We start from the raw sequence: 20,974 nt of genomic DNA, 5'->3' as shown, positions 1-20,974 counted from the left end.
CAGACAGACACAGACATAGACACACTTATAGGATATAGCGAACATGAACGTTAAGGCAACAACAAATCGAAATACACACCAACACTCTACATACATGCATATATACACACTCGTATCGTATCTATACATTATTTATACTCCAAAGAAGAAAAACCACACACACAACAATTACGAGTACTATATATAATGTTAAAAATTGCCTCTAAAGTGCTGTGCTTCATGCAAAAAACAAAAACCCCACAACAAAACACAGAACAGAAACGAAATGGATAAGGATATAAATCAATGGAAATGGAAATGGAAAAATTGCAGTTTGAAAGGCGCCAAACATTTCAACAATAATTACAACAATTGACGCCATTTTTTTATTATAATTTTTTTTTTACCACAACAAAATATATTTGTACATATTTATATAAAAAAAAGCAACGTAAAAAGAAAAAAACCCTTTAAAAAAAATTACACAAAAGTGAAAAGTGTCGCGTGGACAAATGGTTTAACCTTTGACACCCCCAAACAAAAATATATACTTGTATAATTCAAAACATGTCATTTAATTTTTGGCATTGCAAAAAGTTCATAAAGAAAACGTTTTGTATTTGTAGAGCAATTCAGGCGAAAAAACAAAAACAAAAAAGAAAGATGAAAATCAACCACAACAACAGACTTACACATAGTTCCACGAGGAAAACTAAAAGAAAGATGATATATAAAAAGAAAAAAATCTAAAAAATAAAGAGAATTTTTGATATTTTTATATGCGCAATAAAACTAAAAAAAAAAAACGAAAAAAAAGAAAAAATTATTTTATATTTCGAAAAGAAACAAAAAAAAAATTATAAAAAGCAAAGAATATTTTGTAAATAAAAAAAAAGAAATTCGGGCATTTCAAACAGAAACCAATACAACAACAACAACAACAAAATGAAAGCATAATCTCTCTTCTATAGCGTGTTAATGAAAACCCTATCCTATCAATCGATGCAAACAATAACCAAGAAAACAGAAAACGAAATGAAGCGAAAATGAAACGATATGATGCCAAAGAAGCGGCAGAGTTATAGAAGGGAACTCGTAGAGTGGATAAACCCATAGGTCGGACAGAGCCCAGTCTTGTGTTAGGACTTGTGATGATGATGATTCCGAAAGGCAGTAGGAGAACAGAGAGATATCAGATATACATACATACCCATATGTATCCAGAGGAGGCAACAACAGCTTGGCGCTTTTGGCCCGACATCTAGGCTAGCCAATATCAATCTCAGATCGATCAAGCAATACATAGACACAATATAGAACCCTCATAAGCATGGCTTACTAGACATACAACCCCAAGAAAACGACTCGTCGTCACTGACTCTTCGACCCCAGCCCCATAACCAACAATGGATGGGGATCAACTGAAATATAAAGATATTGAACCATCTATCTTTAGTGTATCCCATAACCGAATCGAAGCAAAGCATTTCCCCGAACCGTACAGGCCTGGTGGGTGGGGTGGTGAGGGGAGGGGAGGAAAATAATCTATAGAAATAGTTGACTAAGTTTACTGATTTTTGTAAGAGAATTTTTTGATTTCGATTTATCAACAAAAAACACACACGAACTGCAAAAACTACAATGTGTTCTGAACGAAGAAGATGGTAGAAGGAAAAACATGGTTTGAAAACTTGACTATATATGTATATGTTTAGGGAGATGTATCCAGTCAGATCTTAGATCAAGTCGAGCAACTTGAGTTGTATTTTGTATTGTAAAGAGAGAGAAAGAGAGAGAGAGAGAGGAGAGAGATGAGATGAGATGAGCAAGAGACATAGAGAGAGAGTGGAGAAATACCCCAAATACCCAAAACCCAAAACCCAATCCCGAACCCAAAATATAACCGAAATATTGATTAGGTGTAATTTTTGATAGGCGAATTCTTGCAGAGTTCGCACAGTTTTAAATACTAATAATAATAATAGTAATATTACTAAATAAAGATAATAACTAAGCTGATTTATTGAAAACACGATTCAAGATCGCAAACTAAATATATTATATACATTATATATTATATATTGAAGAGGACTAACGACAGCATCAACTGAGCAGCAACCATGTAGATAATGTACGATCTGCAGAGTACTATAATGATAACGATTAATTTATACGCGCTTACGCATACCAACATGCATACATTACGAGAATATATATATATACAAGATATATATCTACGATATAAGGTGTGTATGTATATTATACATGCATTCAAAACCAAGTTTATTATACAGTGAAAAACATTATAATAATAAAAATACATAAAACCAAAAGGGGCCACGACCTAATTTTTATCTCAGGTACAAAAAATGTTAGCTACTCCAGAATTATGGCAATACCTCAACAAATCTAACAACACCTGAAAGATTATAAAACTATTCTGCTATAATTTCTAGAGAATTTTCCTTAGAAAATCCACGGAAACCTCCCATCTAACCAGCCATAGCCAGCTCCTCTCCATGGCGAAATTGGGTCAAGAAAACTATGCGAAAAGAGGGAGCAGCAGTGTCCAGAGGTCCGGCAGAAGGAAAAACTCACTGGACAAGCGCCAATGACCGACTTAAATATTCGGGAACAGCAGCTGGAGCAGGCCACCTCCTCCTGCTCCTCTTACCCTCCAAGTGCGTGTCAGGCCACAGTCCCGGTCCCAGTCGCAGTCGCAGTCCCAGCTCCAGCCGCAGTCATGGGATGTGGAGAACGCGAACAATGCGTTTTGTTCGATGATTAATTGCAACGCAATCTTGGAGGCCACGAGAGTCGCGAATCCGCGCTGCTTGGAGGCCGACGCGCTGTCAGCTTTCCCCCAGCCAATAGTACGCCGCATGTACTCGCCCCTGAGCATGATATATAGACAGAATGTGTGTCGCGTATTAACCGAGACACCAAGCTATTAATTTTTAGCAACAAAACACACCGATTCGTAATTAAATGCAACGAAAGCGAAAGTGAATCTGAGTCTGAACTTGCGATGGGTTTTCGGGTGTGGTGGGCCTTTTTCGAGTGCGAGTCGTAAGATCTGGGTTGGGTTGCATCCTTAAGCTAATTTTGCGGTGGCTTATGACAGCAGCCGCAGCAGCAGCAGCAGCATCGATGGTGTGCCGAGCCCTAAGTGCTTAGGAAAAGTGCGATTTGTACTTTCCCTTTTCGATGCGATGCTTATGCTGATGCTCTGAGCTGACGGATAAGACGACGACGACGACGACAAATGAAATTGCAAACACCAAATCCAAATGAAAGCCCCCAGGTATTGGTTAGAGGCGAACAGCGAATGTTAGATGCTCTTGGGGATAGATTTTTGGTTGAGAAAAGGGAAATGTAATCTGTATTTTCTTGGAATTTGGTATGGGTTCAATGGAAGAACGAATCAAATGGCCAAAAAGATGTGGTGTGATTATATGATCGTCTCGCTGTCGTGTGTACTCGTTTGATACACACTTGAGTGGACAAATCTTAAGAGCGATGCCTGTCGGAAGTTCTCTAACGAAGTATCTACAGATATATGAATCTTTGGTGGGTTTGAAGTATCTGTCTATCTTCGGTTGATCTTTGTAATGTTTCGCGATATACCCTTTACTCTCATCACTCTTTAGGGAAGTGCGGCTCTGCTCGGCTCGTTTGCTTTGTTCGCTACGCGCGTTTTCGCGCTTTTCATTTGCCAAGCAGCGATTTTACTATTTTCACCTCTGGCAAAAGCCAACCGAAGCACTGGGCTGCTGCTCTGTGGCTTTATAGTAATGTGAAAATTTCTGAAAACTAGAAAACTAACAAACAACTATTTGCTGCAGCGGCAGGGGCATCGTGAGTATGTGCTGGCACTTAACAACTCCATGGCTAACTCCGCGGCCACTCGGACTCGGAGCAGAGCAGAGAGGAGCAGAAGAGTCTAGGAAAACAGCAGAAGAAAAGTGAAATACATCAAGGCACGTCACATCCATCAGACATTTATGAGCAGCACGAGAGCACGCCCCATCTCCCAGCCGCAGACCAAAGACCCAGACCCAGACGAGACGAGACGAGATCGGAGCAGGTCTTAGACCAAAGACGAGGTCCACCAAAAACAGGCTTCCTTTCGGACTCTACACTGAAGACCAGACCGGGCCAGACCCGGCCCCGGCTCCGGCCCGGCCCAAAAGCCCAGCCAAAGCGTGGCTAATGAATTGGAATTGTTTAAAGAGCAGGAGCGGAATGGGGGACTGCTTGACAGAGAGGCCTTGGTCTAAGTGTCGTCGTCTTGCTGCAATCGAAATTAATGAAAAACTTTCGTTTATTTAATTGCACAGAGGCCTAGACCCAATGCCTGCTGCCTGGTGCCTGGTGCTAGAAGCAGCCAGAGGGGCTACAGCTGGGGCTGGGACGAGGTTCGGGCTGCTGCTGCTGCTGCTGCAGACACGTCTCAGTCTTTATGGGTTATGACCATATGAGATCCATAGGGCAACACACATCACACAACACACAATCCAGCATTCAAGAGTCGAACATCCATCGATGACTCTGACTCGGACATCGACAGCGGCATTTGAGTGAAAATGATTGATTGATTGATCGCCGTTTCGTTCGTACGAGTATATATACCTACAATATAGCAATCATGGTTGTCGGTTGTCGGCTGTTGTTACTCCTTTTTGGTGTAGCCAAAGATCTGTGCGAAACTGTGGGCAATTATTTATTTGTTTCTCGCATTATTTGCAGATTTCGCCGCCGCGAAATTTCGTTTATACGCTTTTAAGGGGATCGCATACACGATAGACGACGATCCGTGATCCATGAACAATCGTTGATTGAGAGACGACAGACGACAGACGACGGCTCGAATGGGGAATTGGTGGCTCTCCAATCTGCCGGCTAATTGCCGCTGGAGTGGTGCGGCCAACTGTGATCCACTTTTCCACAAGATGATGCGTTTCCCATGATCTACAATCTGCTAATTACCTGCTGAATGGCAACTTATAGACCTGGTTGGGCAATTAACGCAGATGGAACACGCAGATAAAGGTGATTAAAAACGATCGGGCTTATGTGGAGCACTTCGGCCTAGAAGGATGTGTACTAGATAGATTCGGATTTGGCGAACCAGAGAATGCCACTGATATCTATTATCCATTCTAGTTAGTTCTAGTTCTATTATCCATTATTCATTGGCCGATTCTTGTGAATGATAAACCCCTTGATAGTCCCCTGTTCTGCTTACCTTTTCCCCTGCAATTCCTTCTTCCAATTTCGAGTATCTCTCAGATATGGCTACTACAAACAACTTCACACACAAACCCAGAACAAGGAGAAATGTCGGTCAGATTCGGAAGCCGTTGCAGTAGCAGTAGCAAAAGCAGACATTTGTTTAATCTACAAACAAGCACTCACTTCACTTAGATGGTTTTCGGGAACTGGAACCTTTTCAACTTTGACCGCATTGCGAATATTTTGGCCATGTTCAACAGCTTTTTTGTGGATTGGCTTCGGTGCACATGTCAAGCGGGGACCCTCGTCTGTGCTGCTCCTCCCGCATGTTAAACATAATAAAAACGGGTCAACATGGCACACATCTCCCCCTCCTCCTTCGCCACTCGTACTCCCATTCCGAAGGCAAGTCTGGCCGCCTGGTCCCCTGCTTCTGACCAACTTGTGGTCATCATGGTGGAGGCGGAGGAGGTGCTGGAGGAGGAAACCGCACCACAACCAAGGAGGTGCAGTGCAGAACATAGCACAGACACCAAATATAGACGTTGGACAATTTCTGAGCATGCCATGGAAGAACGCCTTTATTATATGACCGCAGCTATGACTATGACTCCGACTATGACTATGACTAGTCGTAGTCGTAGTCGTAGTCGCAGGCATGGTGTATGACAAAAAAAGAGAGCCATGTACGAGTTGTTATAAGCGATAACCTAGAAAGAGAAATATAAAGAAAAAACACCAAGAAATACTTGCAACATATTCTTTCTTCTTTAGATACCCGGCAGTCAAAGAAGGAGAAGGGTGTCTATGGTTTGTGGAAGAACACTATGAACTGGTTAGAATATATTATTTCAGCTCGGGAATATCAGGGGAGTATGTCTGTCCTCCTCAGAAAGGACTTGAGAAGCAATCGGGAAGCACACGTCCCTCAACATGAAGATATCTGGAACTCTCTTACCAATAGGAAAACAATTCTTATCAGAAAACACGTTTATATAAGATACAATTTATAAGTAAAGTATTTTGTTTTTCCTTTCTTGGGACCGACTTGTCTGCGCCTCGCCAAAGACGTGTATATTATTGTTGGGTTCTGGGACCGACTCAGAGTAGAACGGCTAGTCTGGGGTAAAAGGTATTCAAAGGTCCAGTGGTTCTTTGTTTTTGTATTTCATTATGTACATTGGTGCTTGGGGCGAGGGGAAATGCGAATGGGAATCGAAATGGAATGGGTTGGGATGGGTTTAGAGAGATGTTTTAGGTTGTGGCCAGAAGAAAGCTGGTCGAACACACCTTGAAAATGTCGGAAAGTGTGCGGCGGCGATAAGACGACGACGACGACGACGACACGACAAAGATTCTAATTGCGAAAACTGGACAAAACAAACAGAACAGCGCCATCGAAGTTTGGACAGACCCCAGAGACAGACAGACAGACAGAGAGGGATAACCTCTTGAGGGATACGCTCTTGAGCTGTGGAGAGGGGTTCCAGTTACCTTCTCCCCCCCCTACGAAAGGTGCACTCTGTGTGAGGTAGCGCTGACGATGACGATGATGGGCTGACTGATGGGGAATTAGTATGGGTATGCCTGTATGATGGGCATGTGTGGGGATGGGATGGGATGGGATGGGCATGGGGGATCATCTTAGCCGGGAGCTAATTCTGCCGTTAGCCAGAGAATCAATTTCCAGACAAGAGTCTCTTCGTTTTGTGGCATCTTCCCTAGTAGGTGTGGCTCCCATCGCCATAGATATCTCGTCGCGTCTCGTCTCGTCTCGTCTCGGAGTGTGGAGTGTGGACTGTAGAGTGTGTGTATATAGTACCATCCATACACTATACACCATACAGCACCTTTGACTGGGGAACGGTCGAGACGACGGCCGAAGACGACGGCGGCGCCTTGCATGTCCGGCTGGACGGCCTCCACGTCCACCTTGCAGCTGCCATTATGCAATGTCACGATTCGCGAGCGCGCATAATGAACTTTTGATGTTGTTGCTGGACCTGTGTGTCCGAAACCACACTCACTCTCACAGATCCACACACCAACACACACACACTCATGCTCACTTGTTGCAATGCATACATATACTCGTATCTATGAGAAGGTAGGTGCCGAATCAGATACAATAAGAAACCAACCGCACAGGTAGCAAGCAGCTGATTCTTAGAGATGGCAATGCCACCACGAGTCCCACTGAGAGTGGATTGTGTGGGAGGTGTACTATACATGAAATACATATACTTTATCCTGGGAGACAGATTTAACTGAAATTGGTATAGGAATTGCTCTGAAAGAGTATGAAATTGTGAAGTATCTATGGTTTACTAAAGGATTTACTAAGACTATCAACACTTCGAAAGAACCCTCTAGAACCTTTCAATTTTGCGACTTAGAAGATCAATCCTCAATGCACCTTATGTTAAGTAAATTCACTCGAAGAAGTCGAAAGAGTTCCCAAAGAAACCATAAGAAAAGCTGTGCTCTAGCCCGGGCTTGTCGTGCAGCAACGCCCCTCGGTTGTTGCTGAGTTGTTTGCCCTGGAATCGCTTTGGCGTTGCAGGAATTTCGATTGAGACTCAGGAGTAGTATCGGAGTACTAGGATAAACCAAATACCAAAACGTTCAGAAACAAATATCGCCTCCAAAATACAAACCACTCCGTGATAAGACCCCGCACAACTCTTGCACATCTCTGGCACCCAGCACCAGAGGCACACCACCACCACCACCCAGCAGTAAGAGCAGAGAGTGGGGGAGGGGGACTTGCATATGATCCGAAACACGAGCAGCGTTGGTAATTGCTATATAAACGTTTTGTAGGGTTTGGGTTTTCTTGGCGTTTTTCAAATTTGGTAGTTGGTTTTTATTGCTCGTCGCATTGGGTGGCATTGAACTCGCCTCCCGACTGAATGACTGGTATGAGCCCTAGTCGTTAATGCGCCAAAAAGCCAAAAAAAGTCCCAGAAGAGACACTGGACCGAGCCATCATCATCATCATCATCAGCAGCATCATTGGCATTGGCAATCACAGTGATCTTGGGCTTATTTAAGGGCCTGTTCTTTACTTTCACATATCTGCATCTTTCCACCCATTTTCCCCTTTTCGAAACTGCTGATTAAGCCCAACACCGTGGCATCCGAAAACGTGCCACATTTGGCAAGTCCAGTCCGTACCGCAGACCGAATTCCGAATTCCCAGCCTCTCCTTTCGGTGGTTTTTGGTGTCCCTTTTTGATTGGCGTTTGCTGATTTCGGGCCCTGTTTTTTGTTTCGTCCACTGACAACATAATATTAAAGCCAATTAAGGCTAAATTTATGCGTACAGCACTTGGCCAAGACCAAAAAGGGGTTCCTTGTGGGATTGTGGGTCTGGGTCTGGGTCTGCAATTATTGGCTCCAAGTGGAGCGGATCGGAGTGGAGTGGAGCGGGGCGGCGGGCATGTTAACTGCCAAAGTAAACATTTCCTTGTTCTCGGCATATTTTGGGCGCATTTCTTAAATGTGTGTATTGCCCCGTTTGGCTGCTGTTGTTGTTGCTGCTGCCACATTGCTGATGCTGCCGCCGTGGGCTGATATCAGTTTTTGTGCGGCTGCTTGTTGGCTGTTCCAGGGCATAACTGCAGTTGTTGTGGCAACATGTTAATTTCTTTATTCCCCCAGCCTTGGACAGCATGTAGGATGCAGTTGGCTGTGGTCGGGGGCATTGGCAGGTCCCCTGCCCCTGACAGAGGGGACTGGGCCTCTGTCTCTGTCGCTTTCTTTTGGCAACTGCTGTTAGGCGATGTCTTCAGGTGGAAATTTCCCTGGAAATATAATAACTATATATGTATATGCAGCCATTGATTTAGTTTGCAATAAACTATGTCTTTTTATGTATTCCTCCATCGATTCCTCGTGGAATCCCATTTTCCAATCAACGCATAAAACCAACTGGAAAAACCACTGATTTTTTGTTCCGTTCATTTGCAGCTCTTGGGATTAACAATTAGCATTTCTCTGCTCCATAAAATCGAACAAGATTAAGTCTGATCCAAAGAATTCTATTAATCCATGTGGATTATGCCGTTGATTATGCAACAATGCCACAGACTGGGGCGCACGGTACAACTTAATTATTCCCCTATCCATACCGTACCCCCGACTATATATAGGCCATGGCATATTGCATTTCATTTCATATGCAACGATCCAAAGGGGGGTTCTGGCGATGGGTATGCCACCCATGAAGAGCTGGAGCTGGAGCTGGAGCTTGAGGTGTGGATGCCCCATGTGGAGAGGCCAGTGCCACCGTTACACAGCGGCGACTGTGCGCGGGGTGTCTACTCATGCAACATTGCAATTAATTAAATTTTATTTTTAAATAATTGTTTTTAATTAAATTTTAAAAGATTTTTGCGCAAATTCATGCAACACCCCAAGCGGCGGCAGGCGAACGGACAGCTAAGTCGGTGGCGGGGGCGGGGGCGGGGGCGGTGGTGTATCTGTATCTGCCTCATGATCATGCAATCATTGAATCATTCAAGTATGAGTGATGCTGTCTGGGCCGTGTGTGGATGCAGCAGATACTCGTACGAGCGGACGACTGTGGCAAGGCAGTCAGTCGATTTCTACAGCTTCTTAAGAGTCAGAGGCCAATGAAATTTGCGCTTTCCCATCGCGATGGATGGAGGGATAGATGGACGGTTGGCTGGATGGATGTGGGTGCATTCAACTCGTTTGGGGTTCAGTGATACGGTGATATAACCGGGAATGACGGATGGACAGCTGACTGTGGGCTGTGGACTGTGGGCTGTGGGCTTCGGGCTGAAGCTGAGCCTGAGCCTGAGTGCAACTGGCCGTTGTGGCATGTGGCAATTAATTGGAGCATGCGAGTGCCAGTCAGGTAGCCAGTGCACCGCAGCAGCGTTGAACCAATTTCCAAATCAGCATCCAACTAACAGTGCAACTGTGCCCCAAAAATGTGACTGCACCACACTCTCATACATAAACCATGGCACGGCCCGGAGTCCAGTGCCATATAAAATATACTTCTGCAGATATTTTTTTTTGGTTTTTGTTTTTTTGTTTTTCGGGTTGCGTGCAAAGTGCGATGATCTTGGTGGAGCGGTGAAATTTTTTGTGCTCAAACGGTTAAATTGGTCAGTGAGCAATGCCCGAAATGTGGGCTTGATTAAAAGGCCATGTCCAAAAGATCCCCGGCCTCCAGCTCCCAGTCCCAGTCCCAGTCCCAGCTCCCAATCACGTACTGGAAATGTTTTCGCTTTTGGATAGCGGGAGAGAGAAAGGTTGTCCCGTCTGCCTGCCCGCCTGCCTGCCTTCCTGGTGATGTGAAATATCACTCCGTGTCCGAATATCACCTGCCTGGGAACACAGCCTCCAGTCCCTTGGCCAACTTTCCTTTCTTTACTGTTCTTTCGAGCCGCCATCAACATTTGGCCAATTTAAAGTGGCATCAATTATTGCGAACCCATTCATTAGCCGACCAGTTATCCCTCATTTCATGATCGCTTATCGCAGCCCATCCATATCCCTAAACCGAGAGATCTCCCAAGTCCCCTCTCTCTCTCTCTCTGTCCACACACACGACACATCCCAGTTCTCATCCTCAGATTTTCTCTGGCTTGTGCCGCCTCTGGGAATTGGGGTCACGCATGAAGTGAAGTTTCGGACATGGAAAGTCTGGACTGGAGGAAGAATTGGGCAGAGATTAAAGCCACTGATGAGGGTACACTTCGGGACAGAGTCCGAGCCAAAGATGCCTCCTGAATGATGTTTAATGGCAAGTGCTTATGGGGGAATTTGCACTGTATTAAGGATACTTAAGGGGATGGGATGGTAGAAGAGTTTGTGTACTTTTTAATGGAATCAGAGGAAGAATATTCTACCAATGCAGAACCTTCTTCAGAATGATTGTTTTCCCATTGTAATTATTACTTCCATTCAAACAAATCGTTTTTTATCCCATTTGTGAAAAGCCTTCCTCTCACTCAAATAGTTCTCTCGAAAGATCACCATCTGCAGCCCATCAACAAGTTCATAAATTTCCATTCGCCCCCCGAACCCAAACCATGCCATCCTATACCAAAAATCTGGCAAAGTCCCAAGGAAGTTGGCGACAAATTTATTCAGATTGTTTTTTGCTACCATTTACAGCAGCCAGAGATCGGTGGAGCAGGAGGAGGAAGCGTAGTAGCAGCCACCACTCCATGACCACCCATGCTCCACGCAGTTCAGCTCCACCGCGAGTTTTTCCTCGGCTGAAAGAGAAAATTTATTGTGTTAGCTGCGGCACGAGTTTGCATTTTCCTCACACAGTGGGTTTTCCTTGTGGTTGCTGTTGGTGTTGCTTTTCGGCACTTGGCATTGTCCCCTTTTTGCGGTGGGGATTCGGTGTGACACGACCTTTAACGAGATTTTTCCTCTCCACTTGGCGCATCATCACGCGACTTTCCAGCCGCGGTGCCTGCGGCTCCATGGACTGGGGCTATGGATTCTGTTGGCTATTTGTACCAACACATGTTGAAGAAGCCGCCAACAGCAACAGCAAACATTTGTTGGGGAATTAGCAAACGACAGCCAGCCCGAAGAGCCAGACTCCAACTGTGGAGCTGTGTGGATGGAGATGGGATGGGGATGGTTGGTAGCTTCGTTATGATGGGGAGGACGAGGATGAGGAGCATCATCAACGTCATTTGCGGCTGCTGCTGCTGCGGCTGCTGCTGCTGGCAGGCACATTGCATGCACATTGAATTCCAATTGGGTTTGGCAGAGTGGCGCAAACTTAATTGTCAAGGTTCGTTAGTTCTTTTTTTCAGCCAGCCTCAGCCTGCCACTCGTCGTCTCCTTCTGCTAATGTTCGTTTCTAATGGTCGGTTTGAGTTACGGCCATGCCACAGCCAAGACTCAGACTAAGACTGCGCCTGCGACTCCGAGTCGAAGAAGTCAGGCCAAAGGAATTCTCAATATTTCCATTACTTTGTGGTCAACGTCTGGGATTTGTTGCGTTTTTAGCGGCATTTGAGCTCTCTGTCGCCTCTCTTTTGGCCAACTATTTAATTCACATTGGTGGAAACTCGATTGTACTGTTCCTTCCACCAGTCGATGCGGCGCGGGGCAGTGGTGCAGCGGCTGGTGGAGGCACCACCGCCATCGAAGCACAAAATGAGCAACGCCGCAGAACGTTGCCACAGAACGTTGCAGTGCGGTGCAATTTCCTTCAAACTTTGTTGTACTCTACAGTGGGAATATTATGTGTATTTTTGGTGGTTCCAATAGATCCGGATATCTTCAGAAATGATCTCTAATGATATATTCTATTTAATATAATAATGATCTCTGTCTAAAAAACCTCTTTCTTCCACCAAAAACTGTTAAATTTCAATCTTACCTTTTCCATCTATCATATGGGGTGGTCCCGAACTTTCTTTCATCGATCTTGGATGCAACTAAAGTTTCGTAAATGTCTTTTGTCTCAACTCAAATTTCACTGGGGTTCTCCAGGGGCGAGGCTTTCTTTTCATTGGAGATCTATTAAGTGGTGGGCCGCCTTGTAGAGCATCTCTCTGGACGGCCACGGCCCAAGCCATAAACATTTCTGCACACTCTCCGCTGCACTACGGTTTGGCTTAGTTTTCTTACATTTTGTTTTTTTTGTGTGTTGGTTTGGATCTTTTCTGTTGTATTATTTTTGTGGGACTGTGGGGCTGTGGGGCTCCTCCATCTCTGGTCTTGGGTCTCGGGAATGCAGTCCGAAGTCCGCTGCCAACGCAAGCGTCTGCGGCTGCGCCTGCGTCTGCGTCAGCGTCAACGCCGGCATTCTCTCCACTTGACTTTCAGTTGAAATGCGTCCGATCAATGGAGATCGAGTTAGTTTTGTTAAGATCTCGTCCAGGCAAAGTGCAGCCGGCCGGCAGTCGTCTGTCTCTGCTGTCTCTCTCTGTGTGTACGTGTGTGTGTGTCACAAGGATCCAGGTCCCAGATCTGTGGCAAGAGCAGGATGCGAATGTCGCATCCATGTCGCGCTCGCTAACGGCTCTTTAGCGGTTCTCAATACTCAATCCTCAATACTCGTATCTCGTTCTGTTCCCTCTGTCTGTGTTCGGGCTCGGGGGCCTGCCTGTGCTGGAGCTGGAGCTGGACCTGAAGCTGGATGGAGTGTGCTAATGTGATAAGCCGCTTAAGCCGCAATCGACTTTGGCTTCGACTCTGAGCTGGAGTTCACCTGAGAGCCAACATTTGTGGCCTCCCCACCTGGTGATCAGTGTCTGGTATGTACGGGGACATTGTTTTCGGAGAAGGGTCATACATGTTCGTGAGGCTGTAGATACGATCAATCAACAGGTTGGGGGATAAGTTATTTAAAAGTAATATGTATTTATTCTGTTGTGGCTATAACACTTCCTACCTTTTGGGATGTTCCCACTGAGAGAGTGAGATATCCAGAAGAGTCTTCTGGTTGGCATCTCGGGTTTCTGCATTCCAACTTCCGTTTTATGGGAAATTACGGGGTTAATTGCCCTGCACCAGCTCTCTCCCTCTGTCACTGACACTGCCTGGCCCCACCATCGGACGACTTTTAGTGTTCCATTCCCTGACAGCAGACGGGGTACGTACTACGCATATTTAAAGTCCGATATCAATCTTTCGCAGGAATGAGCAATGACACTTAATGGCATTTCGTTGCAAGCTCCAACTCCAGCTCCAGCTACGGCTCCGTCACCGTCACCGTCTCCGTCTCCGGCTACATTTTATGGCCAGCAGCTTCCCCACACAGAGATCCCATCCCATCCGTACCCTCCGAGAGACACCGGCCCCGCGACATTGCCTTGTTAAGTGTTAACGTTAAGTGCCTTGTTACTTAATTCTCCTCTCCTTTATCTCCTCTCTTCTCACAACATTTGCCCGCTCTAATTCGATCTGAGGTGTGAGTGAGTGTGCGAGCGAGCGAGCGAGAGCGAGACAGAAACAAAAGCACCAAAAAGGAAGCAACAGAAAATGCTTTTACTAGCAGATGGGCAGCAAGGTGTGTTTTGTGCAGTGTGAGGTTGTTCCTGGGAGAGCGCTCTCTTCAGGCACATACATGGATTAACTTAGTAGGCAACTCTGCCTAGAACGGCTGGTGCCATACCCCGAGAGCGCTGTGCTGGAGAGTACCTTGCGTTTGTTGTCTGTGTCTCTCCCTCCGAATGGCTGGGCAGAAGAGAGCGACAGCCGGCTAAGCCATTATCACACGCGACATTGAGTGCAGCCATAATGTAAGCGAGCATTTTCTTTAATTTACAGTTAATTGAGTCTTATGGGGTAATTATGCAGACAGAGCCGGATTCGTCCGCGTAGATCCTCCACACAAACTGTTAATTGTAACGAAGGGGAGACTGACTCGACGAGACTTCCTCTCAGGCTGTGTCTGTGTCTATGTCCGTGTCGCTCTGTTCTGGCAGCGTAAATCAATCAAACTGCTTTAGTTAAGGCCTTAATTAAGGCTCTCGGGGTTATTAAGCCTTGGCTTTGGCATGCACGACCATAGGCACACACACACTCGCTCTCCCTTTGTCCACGGTGTGTCGCCGCTGAAGCTCAGAGCTAAGCACGACTCTAACGGTTGGAGCGGGAGAGCCGCAGTGGAGAGCAGTGGAGAGTCGCCCGCAGGTGAAGGCGCAGCCGTAGCCGCAGCGCAAACAAATTGCATTGATGCGATAAGCCGGCTCTCGACTGACAATAAACGAATGCCCAATCAATCTCGAACGGGAGGCCGCGGAAGCCACACACAAACGTGCGATGACCAGCGGACCAGCAGACCTGCGGTGGGGCCTCGTAAAGGCAAACTTTGCCAAAGAAAGACCCCTGCTTCGGGCGTTATGCCGTTTATCGGGGCCCCACTGTCCTACAGGTGGACTCTGCATCAAAATATCTGCACCTGGCTCACTGTGTGTTGTCTCGGCCTGGGCGTAGTCCGCTAACCGCTGGCTTCCTTTCCGCAGCCCCATTCGATGCTGTGGCAAGTGTCTGAGCCAGCACCGTTAGCCATCATTAGCAATGAAATCAATTGACGGCCCATATCCAAGTGGTTTGTGGGTAATACCCATACCCCATGCCCCATACCCGTCCTACGGGTGGGTAAGGTGGGGTTACTGGTCGATAGTTGTAGGTATTGTCTGTATGTATGCTGTGGTTTCATCGGCACACAGGAAGTCCAAGATCTAGAAAGATTTCTGTATGTTTCAGGGAGCGGGTTTTTCTTTATCAAAGATTAGCCACAATGTGATATAATTATTCGATCGACCGCTTCTTTCGGGCTATTCAATATCTGTGACCTATCTTTCATTCTATAGATTCTTGCATAGGTCCCATTCCGGAAGGGTTTCCTGTACCCCTTCCTACATCTTCCATCCAGCTTCTGTCTTCAGGCTTCGGGGAGGGTCTGTGTCTGGTCCATCTCTGATTAGCCCGGCTAATACCCACACAGAGGAAGGCCACTTGGCACTTGACTATCACTCCTTTCTGCACCCAATCGCCACATCTGGTAGCATCTCGTTTTGGTAGCAGTTCCAACCCAACCCAGCCCAGCCCGCTGCTGCCGCAATGCCGCAATGCTGCAACCGCTGATTATCTCCAGGAGCGTGGTAGCTCTAAAGGAATCTCGAGCTGGAAGGAAATTGCGTGCAATAAAAGATAGATGCCATGTGTCGGGGGCACTGTGGCTATCAAGCGTGGATCATACATAGGAGGACTCCGCATACGTACTATATACGTATTCGTACAAATATTGGCATACGCTTTGCTTATCTTGGCCAATTCAATAGCCGCGTTTCTTTTGCCATTTGCCATTTTTCGTTGTTGTTGCCAAATGACTCAATAGCCAGCCTCGTGGTCGGTCGGTCGGTCGGTCGGTCGGTCGGTGGGGAGCTGGCGAAACTAGTTCTGTTGCACGCACTCGTCACGAATCTAATGTAATTCTCAATTACGAAACGAGTTATGCCACAAATTAAGCAAGAGATAGAGCGAGAGACAGAGAGACCAAGAGAGCGTGCCTAACTGCACTTTACTTTTTTTTGGTTTTTCTGGCCACCGAAAGGGGCAACGGCAACGGAACGGCTAACAATGCTAACAAGCCCCAAAAAAAACACAAGTCCCAAGTCGAAATCGAGCCAGAAAAGGGCGTCAACGGCGGGGCGCCACCCCAAATTAGGAGCACCTGCCAGTCCTGTGGCCTGCGGCCCGGGGCCTGGGAGGAGGGCCAGTTACTGTCCGGAAGGGATCTCTGTGTCCAGACCAAAGGTGTTTCGTTGTTATTAATTAACAACAATTCGATTTGTGGCCACACTTTGAGGCACGGGCACCAGCACAGTCGCTGATCATCATATTCGGGATCGCTGGAGCGTTGGCCAACTGGATCTCGGGGACTGGGGACTGGACTTGGACTTGGACCTGGCCTGGACCTGGACCTGGTCATGTGGTCAACAACGTCAACCAGTTGGCTGCTTTGGCTTTGGCTTTGGCTCTGCCACTGAGGCGAAATACCAAACACGTTTCGCGGAACAAGTTCAGGCCCGACTGCGATGCCTTGCCATGCCATGGAGTAACATGTCTCAAGACTTGTTCCACCCTTTATGTTCTCCAGCACCACAAAAGCACCAGGCACCAGGCAACAGGCAGCAGGCAACAGGCACTAGCCATAGAACCAGCGATGACCAAGAGGAAGCATCCGTTAAACTGCTGTGGGCCATTGTCCAACATTTTTGCAGCCCGCTTAGCATTGGGTCAGCGTTGGGTATCGTTCGGTTTGCGAAATGGGACCACGCATGGCATTAGTGGGGAGCCGCACACAGACAGATCTCGAAAGAGGAGAGAGATCCTAAATCTGACTTTGTGGCTTATTTGAATAGAGGTGTTGTTGTGGCATGGCCTCCGCTCTGCACTCCGGCCTCCTGATGGTCCGTTGTTAGGGGCCTCCTCATGACAGGTGTCTCCTCCATGTCGCATCTCCGCGTATCGCGAAAACCGTTTTGTGTCCCGGGATTGGGGTCTGTCTCTGTCTCTGTCTCTGTCTTTGGTTCTATTTCTGACTTTGTCTTTCTGTTTCTCTCTTTTGTGGCTCTTCGGTTTCTGGTACTGCTGCTGCTGCTGCTGCTGCCTTTTGGCCAAATTGCTTGGCTAATAAAAATAGATGTTGGCCGCCGCAAAACAGCAAATGAAGTTGTTGCCACTTTGAAGTTACTTGGGACTGTGGCTGGCTTGTTGCGGATCTTCGCTTGTTCAGATTGATAGATAGTCTTAAAGGTTTTCTTCAGAGATGGCTCATGAATGGTTTTTGGCCAGGAAATCCTTGAAATTCCCGCATTTTTCTCGCTGATCCAGTTCCCTTTTATTGCATCAACCTACATATTTTTGCAAGTCAAACAGTTTTAGCTGCCGCCTCCTTTGGGCATAGAATATCCGAATAATGCCGAGCAGGAAACGAGAGAGATATCAACTTTTCCGCGAGGCATGCGTCGAGCCCCCCATTTGGACAATGGGGACCCACATGCGAGTGTTGAATTTCACTCCGCTAATTGCCCGACTCTCCGGCAATGGATGGCCGAACATGGATATGCGGCCATATATTCATACCTGTGTGTTTATGGATGGACAGAGGATCTACGCCGGCGGCGCCTCATAAAAGATGAGAGGCAGAGTGGATCGGATCGGTTCGGATCGGGTCTCTGGGGAGATCCCCTCCGCAGAGAGTTAATGGATTGGGCACTAGAAGCTGTAAACTTGCATACAGCAGCCACATAATTTGGAGTAATGGACTCTGGGCAGCGGATGCATCAAACGATGCATCGCAAGGATGGGGCATCACAATTGGGTGAGGGGTGAGCCTTTGGATTGGGGAGCATCTGCTGGGATCTGCTGGGATCTGAGGCTGCTGTCTCTTTGTCGAGTGGAGTGGAGTGGAGTGCCTTTGACCATAAATTCTGTAAATTCAAAGCGCGAAGGAATGTCACTTGCCAATTATTAGAGAATGTCAGCTTGTCGCTGATATCTTTGCCATGTTTGTATTGACGATCTCAGTGGCTGCCGCTGCCGCTGCCGCTCAAGAGTGCTTCCAACTGTTGCCTCACCGAGTGAGTGAGAGAGAGAGAGAGAGGGGAACGCTCCACTTATCGCTGCCTCATATCTAATATAGACAAGAGCAAACAGGTTCCCCCTGCAGTTGCAGTTCAATCACGTCTTAACGTCGTCGTCGTCGTCGTCGTCGGAGTCTTCTCCTCCTCCCAAGCATCTCCCAGCATCCCAGCAACCCAATCCCAATCCCAGGTTGCAGTCCCAAGTCCCAGCTCTCTGCTGGACCTCTGCTGGACTCTCTCTCGCTCTCTCCCTCTCTGTTTCTGTTCTTTTTTTTAATTGCTGCACTGCATCTGGTGCTGGTGGTGGTGCTGCTGCTGCTGCTGGAGGATCGGTTAAAAACGTTTGACAAATGCCAATGCCAACAATTACACGAGCAGCGATATCTCATGGATGCAACTGTGATTTGAACTCATTACGGATGCCGCAGCGGCTGCCACTGCCACTGCCACTGCCCCATCATCATCATCATTATCATTGAAGGAATCGGCGTAGAGGCGGAGAGGCAGAGAGACAGAGATCCAGGAGCAACCAGTGCCACTTCCCTCTTCCACACAAAAGCAAACAAAACATCTTCATCTTCTTGCGACTTGTTGCACCTGACCTTGTGCCACTTGGATGTTGGCGGCGGTGGCGGCGGCGGGTGACCCAGACACAAGTGAAAACAAAATCCCTATTCAAATCCGGGCTCTCCCTCACCGTAAACCTTCTTCCACCTCCTACTTCCCCACACACACACACACACACAGACACTGCTGTGCTTGCTGTGTGCCCCATGCCACATGCCGCATGCCGCCTCTCAACCTGAACTTGAAGTGCGGAACCAGATGCATGTAAGTAACGGTCCTGCGGCTGGGGCTGCCTTCTGCCTGCTGCCTGCTCCTCAGAGCCAGATGCCGCGTCTGCCTCGTGAGAAATCAAACTGTAAAGTGCGACGCGGTCTCTGACTCTGCCACTGCCACTGCCACAGCCACAGCCAGTGACTCTGGCCTAGGCCATGGCCAATGCCAATGCCAATGCCAATGCCGGGGCCTAAACAGGTTGCAGTGGTCGTATACCATTTTGGTTCGAGTCGAGCTTCCTCACACATGCCACATGCCGCTTAAAAGGGGCAGCCAACAGCAGAAGAGGAGTGCAGGAGTGCAGGAGTGAAGGATAGAAGCTGGAGCTGTAGCTGAACTGAGGCGCTGTGGTTGTGGCAGCAGGTAGATGGGGCAAGTATGACTAGGTGAACCCCCAAATGGTTGTGGTACCATGTGCCTGCTACGAGTATTAGCCCCAAAACCAATTGCACAATTTGTAACAGCTTTTGACGGTTTATTCTGCTGCGGATGCTGTTTCTGCTGTTGCCGTTGTTGCTGCCCCCGTGACACTTCCTGCAACAAGCTGCAACTTTAGCTGACTGCCGGGCAACGCCTTGCCATTCGGTTGCAACATTCTGCCTCCCTCTCTGCGGATTGTGGAGTGCTCTGATTGTGATGTGTCACCCTTGGGTTTTTTCTTTTCCTAGTGGGTGTTTTTCGGAATGCAGTTCCTGGTTCGGAGTTCGGAGTCTTGGAATATTTCCATCATCTACTGCCTGGTTTTAGGTCCCTGCCATCAGCCTCTCAGGGACCTGCTTAAGTATCTTTTAGGTCTATGATCAGTACCTCCTGATTGCACTGTTGTTACCCTTTTTAAATGGTTTCGTGAATGCTTCTTTGAATACCGGATATCTGAAGGCATTCTGCAGCACATTTAAGTGCAATCCCTTTTCAACCTGTTAACTTTCAATCAACTCTATCATCAGTCATCAGCAGCCGCAGCAGCTCCGACTGGGCGTGGACCAATTGCAGAAGCAGCCATCCGATGGTTTCCCTGGGATCTCCATTCCATTCCCTTCCATTGCCATTCGGCTTCACACCTTTCGCACCGCCCAAGCCGCAGCACAGCCACAACAACACACACCTGTAATTTTCACCGAGAACTTCCAAGTTCCAAGATACAAGATCCAAGATCCAAGACCCAGACCCAAGACAATTTGTAGGACCCTCTGGGTGGGGAGATCGGCGTTCCAGGCTACAGCTGATGCAGGCAAACTGATTGCGATTTCTAACTGCAACCAACACACGCGCTGCAATAATTTCGTAATTTCTCACTCACTTAATTTAGCACAATTAATCTCAATTTCAGCTGTCAACCAGAGCTACAGAGCCACAGAGCTCCCAGCTCCTGCCCCAGCCCCAGCCCCAGCCCAACTCCAGCTACAGCTCCAGTTCAGGTTGAGTCAGAGACACCCCACCAACTGAATCTGGGGGATCTGAAGTATCTGGTTGTGGCACGCACTGGGACGGGGCCAGGTGGGAAGTTTCCCATAAATATTGTACTGCCGTTAGAAATTCATGTGTGTAATTTGTCAACTGAAATTAATCTCTGCCTCGAGTCAAGTCTCGAGTCTTCTCCAGGGTGTTGGTTAGATGATTTGTTGGAGTCCGGACTGGCAACCAAATTGAAGCGCATGCCAAAGCCCTGACTCTCTGGAGCTGGCACTGACATGACCTGGCTGCTCCTCCTTCTACTACTCCCCAGTGTTCTTGAGTTTTTGGCTGTGGCATTGTTTATTATTATATCATCGTAATGCCAGCCAGCTGTTAACTGACTGTGACGCGAC

Source organism: Drosophila persimilis, unplaced genomic scaffold (assembly GCF_003286085.1).
Source record: "Drosophila persimilis strain 14011-0111.01,24,50 unplaced genomic scaffold, DperRS2 tig00000000-arrow-pilon, whole genome shotgun sequence".
Lineage (NCBI taxonomy): Eukaryota > Metazoa > Arthropoda > Insecta > Diptera > Drosophilidae > Drosophila > Drosophila persimilis.
The sequence above is the reverse complement of the archived record's forward strand: the minus strand, read 5'-3'. Positions refer to the sequence as shown.